This window comes from Tursiops truncatus, chromosome X, assembly GCF_011762595.2.
Source record: "Tursiops truncatus isolate mTurTru1 chromosome X, mTurTru1.mat.Y, whole genome shotgun sequence".
Taxonomy (NCBI): Eukaryota; Metazoa; Chordata; class Mammalia; order Artiodactyla; family Delphinidae; genus Tursiops; species Tursiops truncatus.
Window position 1 is genome coordinate 10,038,609 of NC_047055.1, and position 19,398 is coordinate 10,058,006.

The following is a 19,398-nucleotide window of genomic DNA, read 5'->3' on the forward strand; positions in this document are numbered from 1 at the left end:
TGGCACATATATACAATGGAATATTACTCAGCCATAAAAGGAAATGAAATTGGGTCATTTGTAGTGAAGTGGATGGACCTAGAGTCTGTCATACAGAGTGAAGTAAGTCAGAAAGGGAAATACAAATACCATATGTTACACATATATATGTAATCTAAAAAAAAAAAAAAGGTTCTGTAGAACCTACAGGCAGGACAGGAATAAAGACACAGACATAGAGAATGGACTTGAGGACACAGGGAGGGGGAAGGGTAAGCTGGGACCAAGTGAGAGAGTAGCATGGACATATATACACTACGAAATGTAAAATAGATAGCTAGTGGGAAGGAGCTACATAGCACAGGAAGATCAGCTTGGTGCTTTGTGACCACTTAGAAGGGTGGGATAGGGAGGGTGGGAGGGAGACTCAAGAAAGAGGGGATATGGGGTTATATGTATACATATAACTGATACACTTTGTTATACAGCAGAAACTGCACAACACTGTAAAGCAATTATACTCTAATAAAGCTGTTAAAAAACAACAGAGGGGGCTTCCCTGGTGGCGCAGTGGTTGAGAGTCCGCCTGCCGATGATGCAGGGGACGCACGCGGGTTCGTGCCCCGGTCTGGGAAGATCCCACGTGCCGCGGAGCGGCTGGGCCCGTGAGCCATGGCCGCTGAGCCTGCGCGTCTGGAGCCTGGGCTCCACAACGGGAGAGGCCACAACAGTGAGAGGCCCGTGTACCGCAAAAAAAAAAAAAAAAAAAAACAACAGAGGAGCAAATAATTTACTTCAAAATGAAATAATAGGACACATCCATTATGTGGGATATTGTATGACTGGCCAAGACTTTTTGGGTCACTGTCCCACATAAAAAGATACACATCAACTGTGTTCAGTACATGATCTTTATTTGTAACCTGGATTAAAAAAATAACAAAAGACAAAGAAATCATTCTATTTTTTAGCATATTGCATGTGTTATATATATTATATTACATGTATATGTAAAATATTACTTGTGTTCTTAGGTGCAAGAATGGTACTGTGGATGCTCTTATCTATATGATCTCATATATATATGAGTATGAATATTTGGGGAAGCATTTACAGTGAAATGTCATATTGTCTCAAGCTTAATTTCCAGTGTGGAAAAATTTTAACAATTGGTGAATCTAGGTGAGGAGTATATGCTGTTCATTGTATCAGCCTTTTATCTTTTCCAAAGTTTTCATGTTTCTCAAAATAAAAATTTGAGTGAGAGAAATAAAAAAAGAATAATATAGGCTGTTTTCTGTTAAGTACATGATTGGCTTTTAAGACAAAGCTCAAAAATAGATAAATAAATAAATACAACTTGCCTTTACAATTAGCGCCTACTTTGAAGGGAAACAGTCATTTATATGTATAATTTCTAGTAGGCTCTTTCAATAACCAGTCTCATTTCTTTTCAGACAAGTTTTGTATTTCTGAGAAGAGCAAAATTGCTGTGAGGATGCTGTAAAAAGTGTGAATGCCAGAGACTGTCTTCTGAAAAAGTAATCACCACAGCAAATGCATGTTTTCTCATAATACAGATTTTTGATGTGTGTGTGCATATGTTTCAACTTCCATAAACGATGAGAAAAATGCATTCTGGCAAAAGTTACTATTGCATTTTAATTAGGTTTTTCATGTTATAACCTCAAGAAGGTTTGTAGTTGTTTCTTAAAATGTGGCAAAAGTAGCAAAAACCGAGGCAAAAGTTTAGACTTGGCAATCGAAATGTATAGTCAGATGTTCATCAAAATAAAAAGATTTTGAATGATTAAATGTAATGTTTTAAAATAATCAAATTTTTATACGTCTCCAAGATGTTTCAAAAATTCAGTGTTTTTACTTTTTTCAAGCTGAACATTCTGTGATATGAATATATTAATTGTATATTAGAAATGTATCAACTGGAAAAGCAAAGGGTCAAAATCCCTCATGCTTTTTAAGGTATCACTAAATTTTCTGATGCATTTCTAATATTTATAATTATATATATGTATATATACATATATATTGCCTACTTTATCTCAGATATTATATCATGACTCAATATTGTTAAGATGTCAATTCTCCCCAAATTGTTAAGATGCCTATAGATTTCAGGCAATCTCAATAAAAATTCTAGCAGATATTTTGTAGAAACTAACTAGCTGTTTATAAAAATCATATGGGAATGGAAAGTATGTAAAAATACAAAGAAAACTTTGAAAAAATACACACTATATGATATACTTTTTTCTTATATAATGTATATAGTTTGTCCCACCCTCAGTCCAAGAATTTAAGCCATAAGAAGATAAAGACTTTTGCCTATTTTGTTTGCTATATCCCAAACAAGAATTTTGCTAACATATAGTTTTTTGATATTTGGTGAATAAATGGATGAATGAATGAAATAATAAAATACAGAGTTATAGGAATATGTGTATTAACACTTGATCTATGAGAAGGATCACATTAAACATCAGCAGGGAAAAAATGGGCACCAAAAAATGGTGCTGAGAACATTGGTTATTCAAATGAGAAAAATACAAAATTGGATTCACACCATGCATTAAAAATCAATTCCACATGAGTTAAGGAAGTAAAGGGAAAAGAAAAAACTTTGAAACTCTTAGAAGAGACTGTATCAGAATATCCCTAGCACATCAAGATAGATAATGATTTCTTAGATAAGATAAAAAAATACAAACTATAGGGCTTCCCTGGTGGCGCAGTGGTTATGAGTCCGCCTACCGAGGCAGGGGATACGGGTTCGTGCCCCGGTCCGGGAAGATCCCACATGCCGCGGAGCGGCTGGGCCCATGAGCCATGGCCATTGAGCCTGCGAGTCTGGAGCCTGTGCTCCGCAAAGGGAGAGGCCACAACAGTGAGAGGCCCGCGTACCACAAAAAAAAAAAAAAAAAAAAAAAATACAAACTATAAATCAGAATGATCATTTTGACAAAATTCAAGTAAAAATTGCACATCAAAGAGAGAGTAAAGCCAAAGTGGTATGCACTAACTGCTGTCCACAGCAGTTTCTGTCCCAAATACAGGCTCTAGGCATTAGGTGCCAAGGATAGGATTCTAATGCCTATGTATAAACAAGAGAATTGGCAAATATGATTTGCAATTAAAAAAATTATCCCCAATTTTCCTGAGGATTAATACAAATAACAACTTTCTTAGAGTGCCAGTGTAATTATAAATTGGTGTAATCACCTTGGAAAATAATTTGCAATTTCTAGCACAGAGTATGACTCAGCAATTTCACTTGTAGAAAAACATAGAGAAATGCTTGCATGCATGGCCAAGGAGACATGAAGTTGGTTTTCTGTTGCAATTTCATTTCAAATGGGGAAAGTCAAAAGCAACGTGGGTACAGCTAGGAGAGCTGATGAATAATAAATCGTAGTATATTCCTGAATCGAACTACCTACCCTCTTTTAAAGGGAATAAATTAGATCTACATCTATTCACTTGGATAAATCTAGAAAACAGTATTGAATGAGGGAGGTGAGGGAGTTACAGAAGGATATTACAGTGAGAAAGAATGTGTATAAATTTTGAAAATACAAAAACATTTTATATTGTTATGAGCACAAAAATATCTGGTAAAATTATTTATGATGAGAGATACACATCAACTTCTTTTTTTTTATTTGTATTTTTCTTTACTTAGAACGACACCAAATAAATGAAAAGCACCGTAAGTGAAGATAGACACCATGGAAGAAAGAAGAAACTTCCTATGTACCTTTCTTTAACAGCACTTTTTTCCCATGCATTGACCAAGGAGCTCTGAGCTTTCATTTTTCACTGGCCCTGCCCCAGATTCTGTTTGTTGAATGAAAGACTAAGTAAATAAATATTTTTAATTTAAGTTTTATTGGAGTATAGTTGCTTTACAATGTTGTGTTAGTTTCTACTATACAGCAAAGTGAATCAGCTATATGTATACATATATCCCCTCTTTTTTGGATTTCTTTCCCATTGAGGTCACCACAGAGCATTGAGTAGTGTTCCCTGCGCTATACAGTAGGTTCTCATTAATTACCTATTTTACACATAGTATCAATAGTGTATATATGTCATTCCCAATCTCCCAATTCATCCCACCTCCCCCCTTTCCCCCTTGGTATCCATACATTTGATCTTTACATCTGTATCTCTATTTCTGCTTTGCAAATAAGATTATCTATACCATTTTTCTAGATTCCACATACATGTGTTAATACTACTACGCATATACCCAGAAAAAAACATAATTCAAAAAGACATATGCACTCCAATGTTCATGGGAGCAGTATTTACAATAGCCAAGACATGGAGCAATCTAACTGTCCATCAACAGAGGAATGGATAAAGAAGATGTGGTATATATATATACAATGGAATATTACCTCAGCCATAAAAAGGAACGAAATTGGGTCATTTGTAGAGACGTGGATAGACCTAGAGACTGTCATACAGAGTGAAGTAAGTCAGAAAGAGAAAAACAAATATTGTACACATCAACTTCTGAATAGTATTTACCTCTAACAAGAGAAGAAAGATAATTGGATAGGAAAGGCATACAGAGGACACATCAAATGCTTTGGTAATATTTTATTATTTTAAAAAAGAAGATTTGGAGCAGATACGGTTTGATGTTATACTGTCATAAATCTAGTCTCTTATATTTGTGCTTATTAAACAAGCAATATAGCACAGAGGTTAAAATCATGGGCTTTGGGACTAGACTGTCAAGAGATCGAGTCTCAGTGGCAACATTTATTATCTGTGTGGTCTTGGGCATTTTATTTACTCTCTGATCCCTACTTTCCTCATCTGAGCACAGACCTCTTAAGTTTGTTCTGAGAGTAATGATATAAAGAACTTAGAACCTTGCCCAACACAGAGTATTATATGTATTTTATATATATATATATATATAAAATATGTATTATATGTGTTGTCTATTATTACTGTTTGAAATAGTTCATAATACACAAAAGGGGAAAGCATGAAAAACAGCTTTGCAGTCAAACCAACAGTCTATTAGTCACAATTTCAAAGAATTAAGCAAAAACTAGTTAGAATACTAAGTGCTAATTGTCATGATAGAGGCTGGTCTCAGTTTAAAAAGGGGTAGAGAAGCATGAAAGCATGAAAAAGGTATAGATACAAAGAGGTTAAAAGTTCAGGGAAGTCTTTGTAAAGGAGATGATCACATTTTTGAGTTTTGAAAACCATAAGTGCAACCACTACCCTGCTGAGGTTTCTCTCACTGCCTTAGTGGAGAAATTCTTTCATACTTTTCATTTACTTTAAGCTCATTGATACAACACCAAAATGCAGTTACTATTTTCTAAACAACTTTATTTGTCCACCTCGAAGTCTAAAGTGACATCTGCCACACCCCTGTCTCAACATAAGAGAGACGTCAACATAAGAACTGACAGCTTGTCAGGGCAGAGGTAAAATATTGGGAGGACATTCAGTAAGGCCTCCACCCCTTCAGTGAAAGGGCCTCAGCTGGAAACATACTAAAAACCTTTAAGAAATGATCAAAGCAACCATGTGAATAGAATGACATTCATTTAAAAGGAGAATTACAAACACATAATCTTGAGCTGTTTGCTACAGAGGAGGATCTTGATCAAAATGCTTGAAGCAATGAGCATTACACTGACTTCACTGGCATGGAGAATAGGGAACAGTTTTGCAGAAAGAAAAAAAAAATAGACCAGCTGCTAACCTTATTCTTTTTTTAAAAATTTATTTTCTAATTAATTTATTTTTGGCTGCGTTGGGTCTCCGTTGCTGCACGCGGGCTTTCTCTAGTTGCAGTGAGTGGGGGCCACTCTTCATTGCGGTGTGTGGACTTCTCATTGCGGTGGCTTCTCTTGTTGCACAGCATGGGCTCTAGGTGCGCAGGCTTCAGTAGTTGTGGCACATGGGCTCTAGAGTGCAGGCTCAGTAGTTGTGGTGCACGGGCTTAGTTGCTCCGTGGCATGTGGGATCTTCCCGGACCAGGGCTCGAACCCATGTCCCCTGCATTGGCAGGCGGATTCTCAACCACTGTGCCACCAGGGAAGCCCTAATCTTATTCTTTATTCCTCTTAATTTCATAATCTTTATTTCTCAAATTTAATTTATGCTTTGAAAATATATTGAACTAAAAAAAAACAATCCATTTTTTGAGACCAATGACCACCAACTACAAAGCTAGAGGGTCAAACCCTTTGGATGTATATGTGCCCAAGTGTGTATACATATGTATGTATGAGAAAGATGCTGCTTCATCATACAGGCAGCATTCCATTGTTTTCTCAAAGCTGGTTTATGAATAGGTTTGGGGGGATGCAAAATATAAATTACTATGGAAAGAATGTTCCAGATGAAGGATCGTTTCCCAAGCAAGCCAACAAAAACCAAATACTCCTTTTCTTTTTAATGAATGAAAGAAACCATAATCTATAAACTTCTTGAAGGTGAGATGTCAGGGTGGAAATGACATTGCACTTGGAATCAGAAAACTAGTATTCAGATCCTGAATCTTTACAACACTGGTGAATACCAATTCCTTTATTTGAAAAAGAGTCCAGGAAATTGAACAATCCCAGGCTTCTCTTCCCATTGTTTGTAAATGTGTTGTAAATTGTGTGTAAATGTGGTATGGATGAAAAATGTTGCCTGCCATATCAGCAAAAGAAGGATGGTGTGGCAATCAAGCCATCAGCCACTATCCCCACCCCGATGGTGAGCCCTGAGGGAACTCAGGATGGAGACAAACGGGCTGCCCACTGCCAAGCCCTCAGCCACTGCAGCCACCCCCAACGGTGTACCCTAAAGGGGCTCAGGATGGGAAAGAACAGGATACTGGCCCTAGATAGCTAAGGTGCGTATCAAAGGAAAGGTTTCAATGAGCCCAAGTGCTAAATTCATTAACTGGATATGTCTGGTTTTCTTTAATTAACAGTAATCTTCTGATGTTCTGACTACCTGGATTTTGTTGCTCTTTGGAGCAGTTCTCAACTTCTAGTTTGTGCTTTTTTCTTCAGTTGACAGTGGTCAAGACTGGAAATGAACTTAGCAAGCATTAGTAAGGATGGTAACTGGCTGGAAGGAGGAGGTAAGGGAGTAGAAAAAAGGAGGTTGGCAGCTATGCATGAGCAATACCAAGGCAGTAGCAGGATTTAAATCATGACTCCACCACTAACCAGCTCAGTGACTTTGGACTAATCACTGAATGTTCCAAAGCTTCAATTTCTTCATGTAAAATGGGCGTTATAATAGTTTCTACCCCAAAGAGTTGGATTAAATGAGAAAATTCATGTAAATTACTTAGCAATATTACCTGGAAAATAGTAATTACAGTACATATTATCAAACAGTTTATGTTATACTCTATTAATATTATTGGGAATACTTTAGTAAGAATTTTACTATATTCAAAGGGAAATAACTATACTAAAGCTTCCCACTTTGGCACAGGTTGTCTGAAGAAATTCTTGTCTTCTTTCAACTAGTCCCTAGGAAATCAATCTTTTGATACTTACTCCCTGACACGTAGATTTAGCATGATTATCTAAATAAGATATTCCAAAACATTTGATACGTTTTACCCTTCAATATCTCTGGACCTTGGAACTCTCCAGTGCTCCCAGAATTCATAGCCTTGGAGTTAAAGGGTCAAAATGATACAGGTCTTATCATAAAATTGTCAGGGTTAGCAAGAAATCTTAGATCAGTGCTATTACCTGATCGATCAGTTTATCTAGTGCAACCCTGCCCTTGGAGAGAGGTTGATATTTTCATGATTTAAAAAGAAATAATCAGGGCTTCAGGTTTAAAATGATGATTGTTCAGCAGCCCCTGATACAGCTTTTCTAACACCTTACCAAAAAAAGACATAGACAAAAGATGAAATCTCACAGTATCATTAAGTACTAGGAATTACAGTAACATATAGAGAAAATTCAGTAAATGTTTCTAGTAACTCCTAAACTAAATTGAAGAAAGTAATTGTGAAGCTTAAGAAGTAACCCCACAATCTCCCAATAAACTGATACTCTCGTCATCTCCTTTTTACTAAAAAGGACACAGAGGCTCAGAGAGGTGAAATAACTTGCTCAAAGTCACACAGCCACTAGATGGCAGAACCCACCTTTTTCAGCCTTGAGACACTGCTGAGTTCTAAACTATTATAGTGAGTGTTCTTACTTGGATATCTAAAGGCATCTTAAACTTCATATGCCCAAATTAAAGTCCTGATCCTGTGACCACCTAGAGGGTGGGATAGGGAGGGTGGGAGGGAGACACAAGAGGGAGGGGATATCGGGATATATGTATATGTATAGCTGATTCACTTTGTTATACAGCAGAAACTAACACACCATTGTAAATCAATTATACTCCAATAAAGATGTTAAAAAAAAAAAGTCCTGATCCTGCCACTCCTCTCCTTATTGCTAAAACCTGCTTCAGACCCAGTCGTAAGTATCTCTGTAAATGATACCATCATCCACCCAGTGGATCAAACCAAACAAAATACATCAAAAAATCTAGAACTCAGTCTTGACTCATGTCTCTCTCTCACCTGGCACATCCAACTTGTCATCTGTTCATGTCTGTCACTTCTTCCTCCACAATATATCTTAAAGCCTACCACTTTTCCTCCATCTCCAGTTCTACCACACTTGAGCTAGCACCATCATCTCCCTACTGAATTACTGCAAACGCTTCTCAAATGATCTCCTGATTCCACTCTTGTCTCTACATACAACTTGAATAATGCTTTCATAATATTCTCATCCATATAACCATTGAATGGTTTTCCATGCTTCTTACAATAAAACACAAAGTCATTAAGGGACCAACAAGGCCCTCCATGGCCTGGTTCCTATATACCTTTCTGACCTTATCTCCAACTGCTCTCCTCATGAACCAGGTTATAGCAACATTGACCCTCTTTTGCTTTCTTAAACCTGCCAACATGTTCCTGTCTTTGAACATGCTGTTAGCAATATCTGGACGACTCTGAACCAGATCTTTACAAAGTTCTTTCATGATTGTCATTCAGATCAGCTCAAACTCCACCTTAATGAACCCTTCCCTGACCATTTACTTTAAGTTATCTCCTGTCTCCATTCCATTACCTTCTGCGATATCATCTAAATGTGTTTTCTTCAAAGCAGTTATCATTATTGGAAATCATCTTGCTCACTTATTTGTTTTGCGGAAAGAGATGAAGACCACCCAAATGAGAAAAGCAAAGGCTACTTATTCAGAGCTTAGTATAAGCAAGGGAGTCAGCCACCATCATTCGTGTTTTGTCAGAGACTGAAAGTCAGAGAGAGGAGTGGGAAAGCTTTGTAGTGGCAAAAATGGCAGACTTCTGGTATGACCTGATTGGAAGCTGTTGGCATGGGGAAGCTGCTGGATGGCAACCTGAAGCCGGGCATGTTATGTGATTGATGATGGGTATATATTTGGTTTTCTCTGGTTGGTCCTAAGTTGGAAGTAGATGCAAAATAAGGGAACTTGTCAGTTAATTAGTCAAGTCTTGGACATTTGGGGTCAATTACTAGAGACAGCAGCCTGACTTCCTACCAGTCACACTTACAGCAGGCTGGCTTCCTGGGCTGTTTATTGTAGATAAGGAGCTGGTTCCTATGCAAGTCACTCCATATTAAGGGTCAAAATTCTACTTTTATATACGGTTTGGCAATTGTCCATCTGTAAAGTCAGTTTATCAGTTTCCTGATCATATATATCTCCCAAATGGAATTTAAACTTCAGGAGAGCAAGTCCCTTGTCTATCTTCTTCAATAAGGGCTCCTTAGTGACTAAAACACTGCCTGGCACAGAGTAGGGGTTCAACACATATTTGATAAATGAATGAAAGGTTAACTGAATGCACAAATGCTTTATTACTATACAGGCAGACCTTGGCGATATCTCGGGTTCAGTTCCAGACCACCACAATAAAGCTAATACTGCAATAAAGTCAGTCACCTGAATTTTTTGCTTTCCCAGTGCATATAAAAGTTATGTTTGTACTATACTGTAGTCTATTAAGTGTACAATAGCATTATGTCTAAAATAGTAATGTGCATATCTTAACTAAAAAATACAAAACAAAAAACAATTACAATGGTAACATCAAAGATCACTGATCACAGATTACATAACAAATATAATAATAATGAAAAGGTTTGGAATATTGCAAGAATTAACAAAATGTGACACAGAAATGAAGTAAGCAAATGCTGTTGGAAAAATGTCAATGATAGACTGTTCTACACAGAGTCGCCATAAATCTTCAATTTGTAAGGAACACAAATTCTGCCAAGTGCAATAAAGTGAAGCACAATAAAACGAGGCTTTCCTGTATTTTTATTGCTTCTGAAAGCTAAAAGCAAAATGAAAAGGTATAAGTACAGAACTTTCTTTTTGGCCAGCATGACTGGCTGATTTTGTTGATGTATTGATCTGATATAACTCAAGTACACCGATTAGGTCCCAGTGGAATAACCTCCTTACCTTTAAAATGAACACCAAATTCTATCATGAATTTTTCATCAGGGTAGAAGATGTACAATATTAATGGCAACTCTTAACAATAAATCGGTATTTTGGCACAGACTAGGGTAGTGGCCTTCTTGTCAATGGCTGTGAGAGAAGACAAACTTGTCATGATGAGTTCATTCATGATTTGATAGACTTGAAAAAGGAAGATAAGAAGCCAGGCTAAAAATTCCAGATAAACTGCAGCTTCTTCAATCTGAGGTGTGGTGCAGTGTCTGCTTTATAGCACCACATTCTCTTATTGAAAGATTTGCATTATATGACTAAGCCCGATTGGCCCAAACTTCATTACCTACCGTTCCAAACCGAACTTCAGTTCACACAAAGAAGAATAATTTAACTACACACACAGAACACAAGAGGCAGAAGGGAAGGAAAGAAAGAGACAGACAGAGAGAAAGCATTAGAATGGCAACAGCAGTTTGATATGGGAAAAGCCACCTAGCACCTAGAAGAAGAGAGAGAGATATGAATGGGTCACAGTTGCCAAACATAGTTATCTTTAAAGAACTCATGCTCCAGTGAAGAGCACAGCCATGCAAACAGGTCATAGAAAGTAGCTAAGAGAAACTGTACTTAAATGCTCTGAGGGTTCCAGGGGTGGAATTGAGGAGATTCATTCTTGGCATTCAATTCCCATATTGTTCTTCTTTTTTTTAATATAAATTTATTTATTTTTGGCTGCGCTGGGTCTTCATTGCTGTGCATGAGCTGTCTCTAGTTGTGGCGAACGGGGACTCTTTGTTGTGGTAAGAAGGCTTCTCACTGCGGTGGCTTCTCTTGTTGCAGAGAACGGGCTCTAGGCACGCGGGTTCTACAGAGCAGGCTCAGTAGTTGTGGCGCACGGGCTTAGTTGCTCCACGGCTTGTGGGATCTTCCCGGACCAGGGCTTGAACCCGTGTCTCCTGCACTGGCAGGCAGATTCTTAACCACCAGGAAAGTCCCTCCCATATTGTTCTTTTGTGTCAACAGTAAGGAGGGGATTTTCCCAGAGCCATTCAAATTCTTCTGCCCAATTGCCCATGGGATCTATAGCAAATCTGGGAGTAGAATAATAATAATAATATAAGTAACAACAGCTAGCATTCATCGAATGCTTATAAAAGGCCAATCACGTTGTAAAAGTTAGTTCATTTAATCCTCACAACATCCTTGTGAGTCAGGTATTACCCCTGAGTTATAGACAGGGAAAGTGAGGCTCAGATGGGGTTATGTGAAGGTTCCAAGATCAAACAGCTTAGGAGCAGAGCCCTGATTTTAACCCATATTTGACAGACTAAAGAGAATGACTCTATTAAACTGCCTCTCACCTCATCTACTGATCAGGCTGAGGCCAGCACAGCTCTATTAGGCTCCCTACTGAGGTGCATTAGGCTAAGGTGGTAGAATAAGAGAAAGATACCAGAGAACATCTTCCTCTCCTATCAGGGAATATCTTAAGATAGCATTTGCTGTGATTGTTCAGATGTGCCAAACATGGTTTCACAGGTTCAATAGCAGGTCTGGGCCTGAAAACCAGGGCTAAGATGACTACAATGGTATCTCTTTGGAATGTTTTTAGAATAAATGAAACTGTGTAATACCTTAGTCTTGTCCAAGAGACTGGTTTTATTCCAAAGCTACTGACTTTTTAAAACACAATTTTGGTTGATGGGACTAAACAAGCACTCACAATTCCAAGGACTTTTGGTTTAGATGTAAACTAATGAAACTTTTCTCAGAGACAATTCGTCAAAGTATATTCAAGGCTCTAAGAACTCTGACATATAGTTTTTAGGAGATGGTGCCAAGAAAATGGAAAAAGAACATATGGAATATATATGATGGAATACTAGACAGCTCTTCAAATTCTTGCTTTGAGGGGACTATTTAAGAATATGAACATATGTTCATGCTGTGGTGCTAAGTTTTAAAAAGCTAAAAGATGGTATGTAAACAAGAATCCAATTTTCAAAGATATTAATAATATTGATAGTTGATAGTTTACAAGGCAGCCAAAGGTAGAGGAAAGAAAAAAAATGTAAAGGGAATGAAAGAAAAAAGGTAAAACATTGCCATGTCAGAACTGGACAGCTAGGAGTCAGCTGGAAATTTTATAATTTTTTTCTCTCCTGAACTCAAAATTCCAGCCCACACCCAGGTGGAGGATGCAGTCAAGGCATGTGACTGGAGGTCTAGGTTAACATTGTACTGCATTGAGAGCAGCCATATCTCAGCCCGCCATGTTCCTTGAGTAGAGCATCATGCTGGCATTATAATTTGGAATCCAAATATCTATTACATTATTTTAAAGTGCTCATTTAGTTCATAGTGCGGCAATTTATAAAATGTGTTATCACACAATAGCTGTCCATTCATTTCCAAAAAGCCTACACATTAATGGGCATTAATTAATTGCAGGATGCTAAGTGATATGGAATATGGTTAAATATGGGCCTTCTCCTGTAGTCTTACATCCATCTAGTCACAAAATACACTTTAATGTCATTGCTGGAACTAAGCTGATAGAATATGGTAATAGGTTGGCATAATTAATGGAAATACTAGTTTAACAGTTATATCAAATAGATTCCTTATGAAATGGCATAATTATTGCACCAAAGGCCAATGCTCTCTCACTAAAACAAATTACTTTTGGGGGGAATAATTCATTCACCATTAAATAGCAATAATGCAGAAATATGTAACAATATCTATAAAAGACATTTTACTGGCACTATGCATATTGCAAAGTCTATTGGCTCAGGGCAGATGCTCTGTAATAACTGGAATTTTTTATCTTCTACAGTAAATATTTTCTAGGTTATCTATGAAATCAGATCTGAATTTTAAATACATATAATGAATTTATAGTTAATTCAGCTTGACTACTGAAAATAAGTCCCTGATTTTTAAAAAAGACATGTTCTTACTAGCCAATGTCCATTATACTCCAAAACATAGCATATGAGTTTGCAAGTAGTAGATAAGACAGGGTTTTCAGATTATGATGATAAAAAGCCACACTTCTGTAGAAGAGTTAAAGTACTGGAAGACCGAGGGGGTGAGGGCAAAAGTCCGTAAAAGAACTATGTATAAACCTTGCAAGGAAAAATAAAATCAAGGGAATGATAGTTCTTCTGGTAGGTTGACCTCCTAGGCCAGACAGTAAAAGTGTTCTGCAGGAATCTATAAGTCATACACCTTGAGAAAATAATGGATGCAATAGAAGAATCTAGTGAGTTCAGAAATAATATGGAAGTTCTTCCTGACAATTGACTGCATTGATGGTTGTGCATTTCGAGGAAAAGGATAATAATTTATCATCTCTAATACTGAATGGAAAAAGTACTCATTGGAGGGTGAACAGACAACAAAGAAAGACAAAAATACTTATGCAGAAGAGATTTTACCATTGCATCTCCTTACCAAGAGATTCATGTGTCTTGCATCTCACCTTGGCAGCATCTGAACCTGCACTCTGTACCTCTTGGTTTCTGTAGTGGGGCTGCTCTGACGCTGTAGTGCAAGACATCTGCACTCATTCATGCACAATTGGAAGTGTGCGAGTATTCACATTTCATGGGTGGAGTTGCTAGATTTCCAAATAAAAATACATGAGACCCAGTTAAATTTGAATTTCAGATAAACCGTGAATAACTGTTTAGTATAAGTATGCCCCATGCAATATATGGGATACACTTATACTAAAAAAATGTTTTTTATCTGAAATTCAAATTTAACTAGGTGTCCTGCATTTTATACGCCATTTTTTTTAAAAAAAATTATTGAACTATAGTTAATTTACAGTGCTGTGTTAGTTTCAAGTGTACAGCAAAGTGATTCAGTTATACATATATATATATATACTGAATATATATATATTCTTTCTCAGATTATTTTTCCATTTAGTTCATTACAAGATATTGAATATAGTTCCCTGTGCTATACAGTAGGTCCTTGTTGTTTACCTATTTTATATATAGTAGTGTGCTATATGCCAATCTTGCCTGTGTATTAACACTTGCCCAGTTCAGGAAACTGGCTTTGAATCAATACTCCTTTTTCTGTCTTATGGGTGAAAAATTCTGAGATGTATTCTACACAGCAACTTGGAAGATCCTGGTGGGATGAAGCTACAGTTGCCCCCAACCATAACTAGCTCAATGTCATACGTCTGTACTATTTTCCTTCCTTCCCAATTCACACTCACTGAATTCCCATTCTTTTTCCCTGGGATCACATCCTTAAAAAAACAGCCTGCGCAAAAGCTTCTCTCTCATGCTCTTTTTTTCTGGGAAAACTCAGGCTAAAAATGTACTGGTGAATCTATGAAGTTGTAGTAATCTTAGAGCTAGAATGAACCACTTTACTAATGTGAAAATTAATTTATATCGAGTTCAGTTGCATTGCCTAAGGTCTCACTGCTCAGTAGAGGAAGATCTGAAACTTGAACTGGGTCTTGACTTCCATTCAATGCTCTTCAACTAGAAGACTCTGCCTATCTTTATTTCACACTACTGTTTTTAAGAAAAATCAGTTTAATGTTTCTGTAAAAATGATATAGTAGCAGCATCAAGAATGAAAAGCACAGATTCTTTCATTTTCTAGCAAAAAAAAAAAAAAATCCTCCAAATCTCACCGCACAAAACAACTAACATTGGCAATTAGAAACACATTATTTGGGCTTCCCTGGTGGCGCAGTGGTTAAGAATCCACCTGCCAATGCAGGGTACACGGGTTCAAGACCTGGTCCAGGAAGATCCCACATGCCGCAGAGCAACTAAGCCCGTGTGCCACAACTACTGAGCCTGCACTCTAGAGCCCACGAGCCACAACTACTGAAGCCCATGTGCCCAGAGCCCGTGCTCTGCAACAAGAGAAGCCACCACAATGAGAAGCCCACACACCACAACAAAGAGTAGCCCCTGCTTGCCGCAACTAGAGAAAGCCCACGCACAGCAACAAAGACCCAACGCAGCCAAAAATTAAATAAATAAAATAAATGAATAAATGTAAAAAAAAAGAAAAGAAAAAGAAAACTGGATACTCTTTAAAAAAAAAATAAAATGTCATCTAGATGTTCTTGCCTTCTCATCAAGAGATGATCCAGGGCTTCCCTGGTGGCACAGTGGTTGAGAGTCCACCTGCCGATGCAGGTTATACAGATTCGTGTCCCGGTCCGGGAAGATCCCACATGCCGCGGAGCGGCTAGGCCCGTGAGCCATGGCCACTGGGCCTGCGCGTCCGGAGCCTGTGCTCTGCAGCAGGAGAGGCCACAACAGTGAGAGGCCTGTGTACCGCAAAAAAAAATAATAATAATGAGAGATGATCCAGTATAGTATTTCTCCCTGCCAGGAGAGTAAACATGAAGGATCATATTTTCACATAGCTTAGCTAATTTAAAGACACATCAATTTTCATGTGTGAAATGAGTGCAGTAATTGAATGTATAACGAAATATGCATGAAAATGTAGATACACATTTGTGGTGTAGATTTAAGGCCGATGTTAGAAAATTTAGCAAAATCTTATACATTTTCATTAAGTATTTGAAAAATGTGTGGACTTTTCTGCCTCAAAGAAACACCAGCAGTATTAAAAGATAAAGCTGAGATTTTATGTATTAACTTGTAAACGTGTGCAGGATTTTCACTTTGTTTCAGAATTCCTTCCAAAACTGGTGAAAAATATTAAAGCATAGCCACATTTATGGATATGTAGGTATAGATAGAAAGCTGTATACAGGAGAGTGAGAAGTCCAGAAATGCTCTGACATGAGTAGCAGTAGGGATAACGTGGGATATACAGACCAGAGGAGGAAAGACTTGGCAGGTACAAACAGTTGGCTTCTAATATCTGAAAAGGTGCTTAAGACAACCATCAGTATACTAATTCTATTAGATCCCAAGAGCAGAACATGTCAAAAAGGTGTTTTTCCAGAGATCAGAGCATAATTCAGTAAGAGGAAGGGTCAAAGAACTTTCTACCAATTAGAGTTGTCTGAAAATGGAATAGGCTGCCTTGTAAGGCAATCCCTCCTCTATCAGAAGTGGTCAAGCAAAAAGACAGGTTGGTTAATCATCAGGAATGCTGTTTAATGGGTTGGTATTGTTTGATGTTTTGTGCTTTTTAAAATTATTAATCAATGTTAAATGTCAATTATATTTCAATAGAGCTGGAAAAAATAAAATAAAAAAATAAAGTTGATGAACCAAAAAGAAAATATTAATATATTTTGTAGTTTCTACTATGCTCGCTATAACTTTTTGTTGTTGTTGAAATAAATTTCATTGCCAGAGCCATTGAATATTAACTATAAATTTTAGGTTGCAAATAACAGGCAAATTCCAAAGCAATTAAATAAAAAAAAGAAAATGTGAAGGGAACACTCTAATATAAATGGAACATCAGTCACTTCTCATTTTTCAAGATTAGGACCCTCTGGTGTGCGCAGTTCAAATTTTCACCCTCAACTACAAGTCTATGTACAGTTTATGATCCTCTTTTTCATCCTCCCAAAGAGAAAGAAAATGAGGAACAGCTATATTCTGGTGCATAAGGAATCAGAACAATTTCATGGAAACTAATAGCAAAATGCAGTAAAGACTCAGGAAGAACTGGGACTTGGTCTGCTTGGGAGAGATGGCCATTGGATGAGTCACAAGTTGTTTTCAACCATTTCACTTAACCAGACCAAATTAGAATTTCCCTATCCAAATTTGAAAATCAGAGGATAATGTGACTGGTCCAGCCTGGTCAGATGGCTCTTCCTGGTCTTAACAGCAATGGCTGGAGGCTAGGCTCTTCTGCTACAGACCTGGTGGATGGGGGCCCATTCCACTGAATCAAGTGGCATTTCTAAAGATGATGGCATTTCTAAAGAAGATAATTTCTAAATAATTATACAAATACAAGTAAAGCATGAAAATTTTTATTTTAAATACCTTTAAACATGTTAAAAATATGTTTATTTTTAAACATGTTTAAAAATAAACATATTAAAGACATGTTTATTTCATGTCTGTTGTCAAAAATTGAAAGTTATTTTAAAAAGATCAACAATGCTTAAGCATGCTAATTGCTTATCTTGGAGATGTTTTGAAATTTAAGGATTGGACGAACTTTGAAAGTGTGTAAAGCAAAGCAACAAGCTTGATTTCCTATCAACAGGGAAAGAACTGGGCTGGCACTCATCTTTCTACATACTGCATTTCCTCCTAATCGGGAAGGAAACACGACTTTAATGTACTATTAGGCTAATATCATTTTATAACCATTTAGAAAATACTTTTAGAACTGGCAAGTTAATAACCATGAAACAACAGAGACATGAAATGTTAGCAAGTAACAGGACTTGGTTTTCAACATATATCAGAATTCTGGCATATAAGTAAATAAGCTACACTTCCCAGTTTAAAATCCATTCCCCAAATCAGACATAGCCAACATATTTTCCTATTAACACTAAAGCAAGAGCAACACTCAATTTTCTTACACATTGTATTCTTCATAGTTGGCTCTAAATACTTTGGTATTATCCAAAGTAAAACTAGCCCACAAAACATAATCTAAAAATTTAGTAATGATTGCAAAGAGCACTTGCAAATGTCAGAAATGTTTGGAATAAAAGCTGTGTCTGAGTCTCTGCTGCATACAACTCTCTGAGAACAAGAAAGCAGGGTGCCTTGCCATTTCCCAGACCTGAGCTGCTGCTGACTATGTTCCACACCTGAGCCTGAGCTGCAGTTGATACTCATCCCTGGGACCACTCTGCCACCGGGGGCCCAGGACACTGCTGCAACCTGGCAGCCTTAGTTCTGTGCCGCTGCTGTGTCTAACCTCCCTCGGGGCCTGAGTCACTCAGACCCTGGCTCCATGGGTGATGTGCACATGCCCACACTTCAGACATTGGTGCCACCACCAGAGCAGGTGCACCAGTGCCCCAGGCCCCAGGTGCTGAGCTAGTTCCATGTAGTGCTGAGGCCAGGACCTCAGCTCTCCTGTCACTATGAACGCCTACACCCCAAACACCAGCGCCACTGCCACCACAAGAATGCCAGCAAATCATCTATCTGATAAAGAGTTACTATCCAAAATATGTAAGGAACACATACAACTCAACAGCAAAAAACGAATAAAATTATAAAATGGGCAAAGGAAGAGTACAGACATTTCCCTAAGGGAGATCGACAAATGGCCAACAGGCACATGAAAAGGTGCTCAATATCCCTAATCATCAGGGAAATGCAAATCAAAACCACGATGAGATATCACCTCACACCTGTCAAAATGGCTACCATCAAAATGACAAGAGATAACAAATGTTGAGAGGATGTGGAGAAAAGGGAACATTTTTGCAACACCTGTGCATTGGTGGTGGGAATGTAAATTGGTGCAGCCACTATGGAAAACAGTATAGAGCTTCTCAAAAATTTAAAAATAGAACTAGCATATGATCTAGAAATCCCACTTATTGGTATATATCCAAAGGAAGTGAAATCAGTATCTCAAGGAGATATTTACACTCCCATGTTCATCGCGATAGCCAAAATATGGAAACAATCTGTCACTGAAGTTCTAATATTTATAGCTAAATAGAGGGGACTTCCCTGGTGGCACAGTGGTTAAGAATCCGCCTGCCAATGTAGGGGACACAGGTTCGAGCCCTGGTCTGGGAAGATCCCACATGCTGCGGAGCAACTAAACCCATGTGCCACAGCTACTGAGCCTGCGCTCTAGAGCCCAGGAGCCACAACTACTGAGCCCATGTGCCACAACTACTGAATCCTAGAGCCAGTGCTCTGCAACTAAAGAAGTGACCACAATGAGAAGCCCGCGCACCGC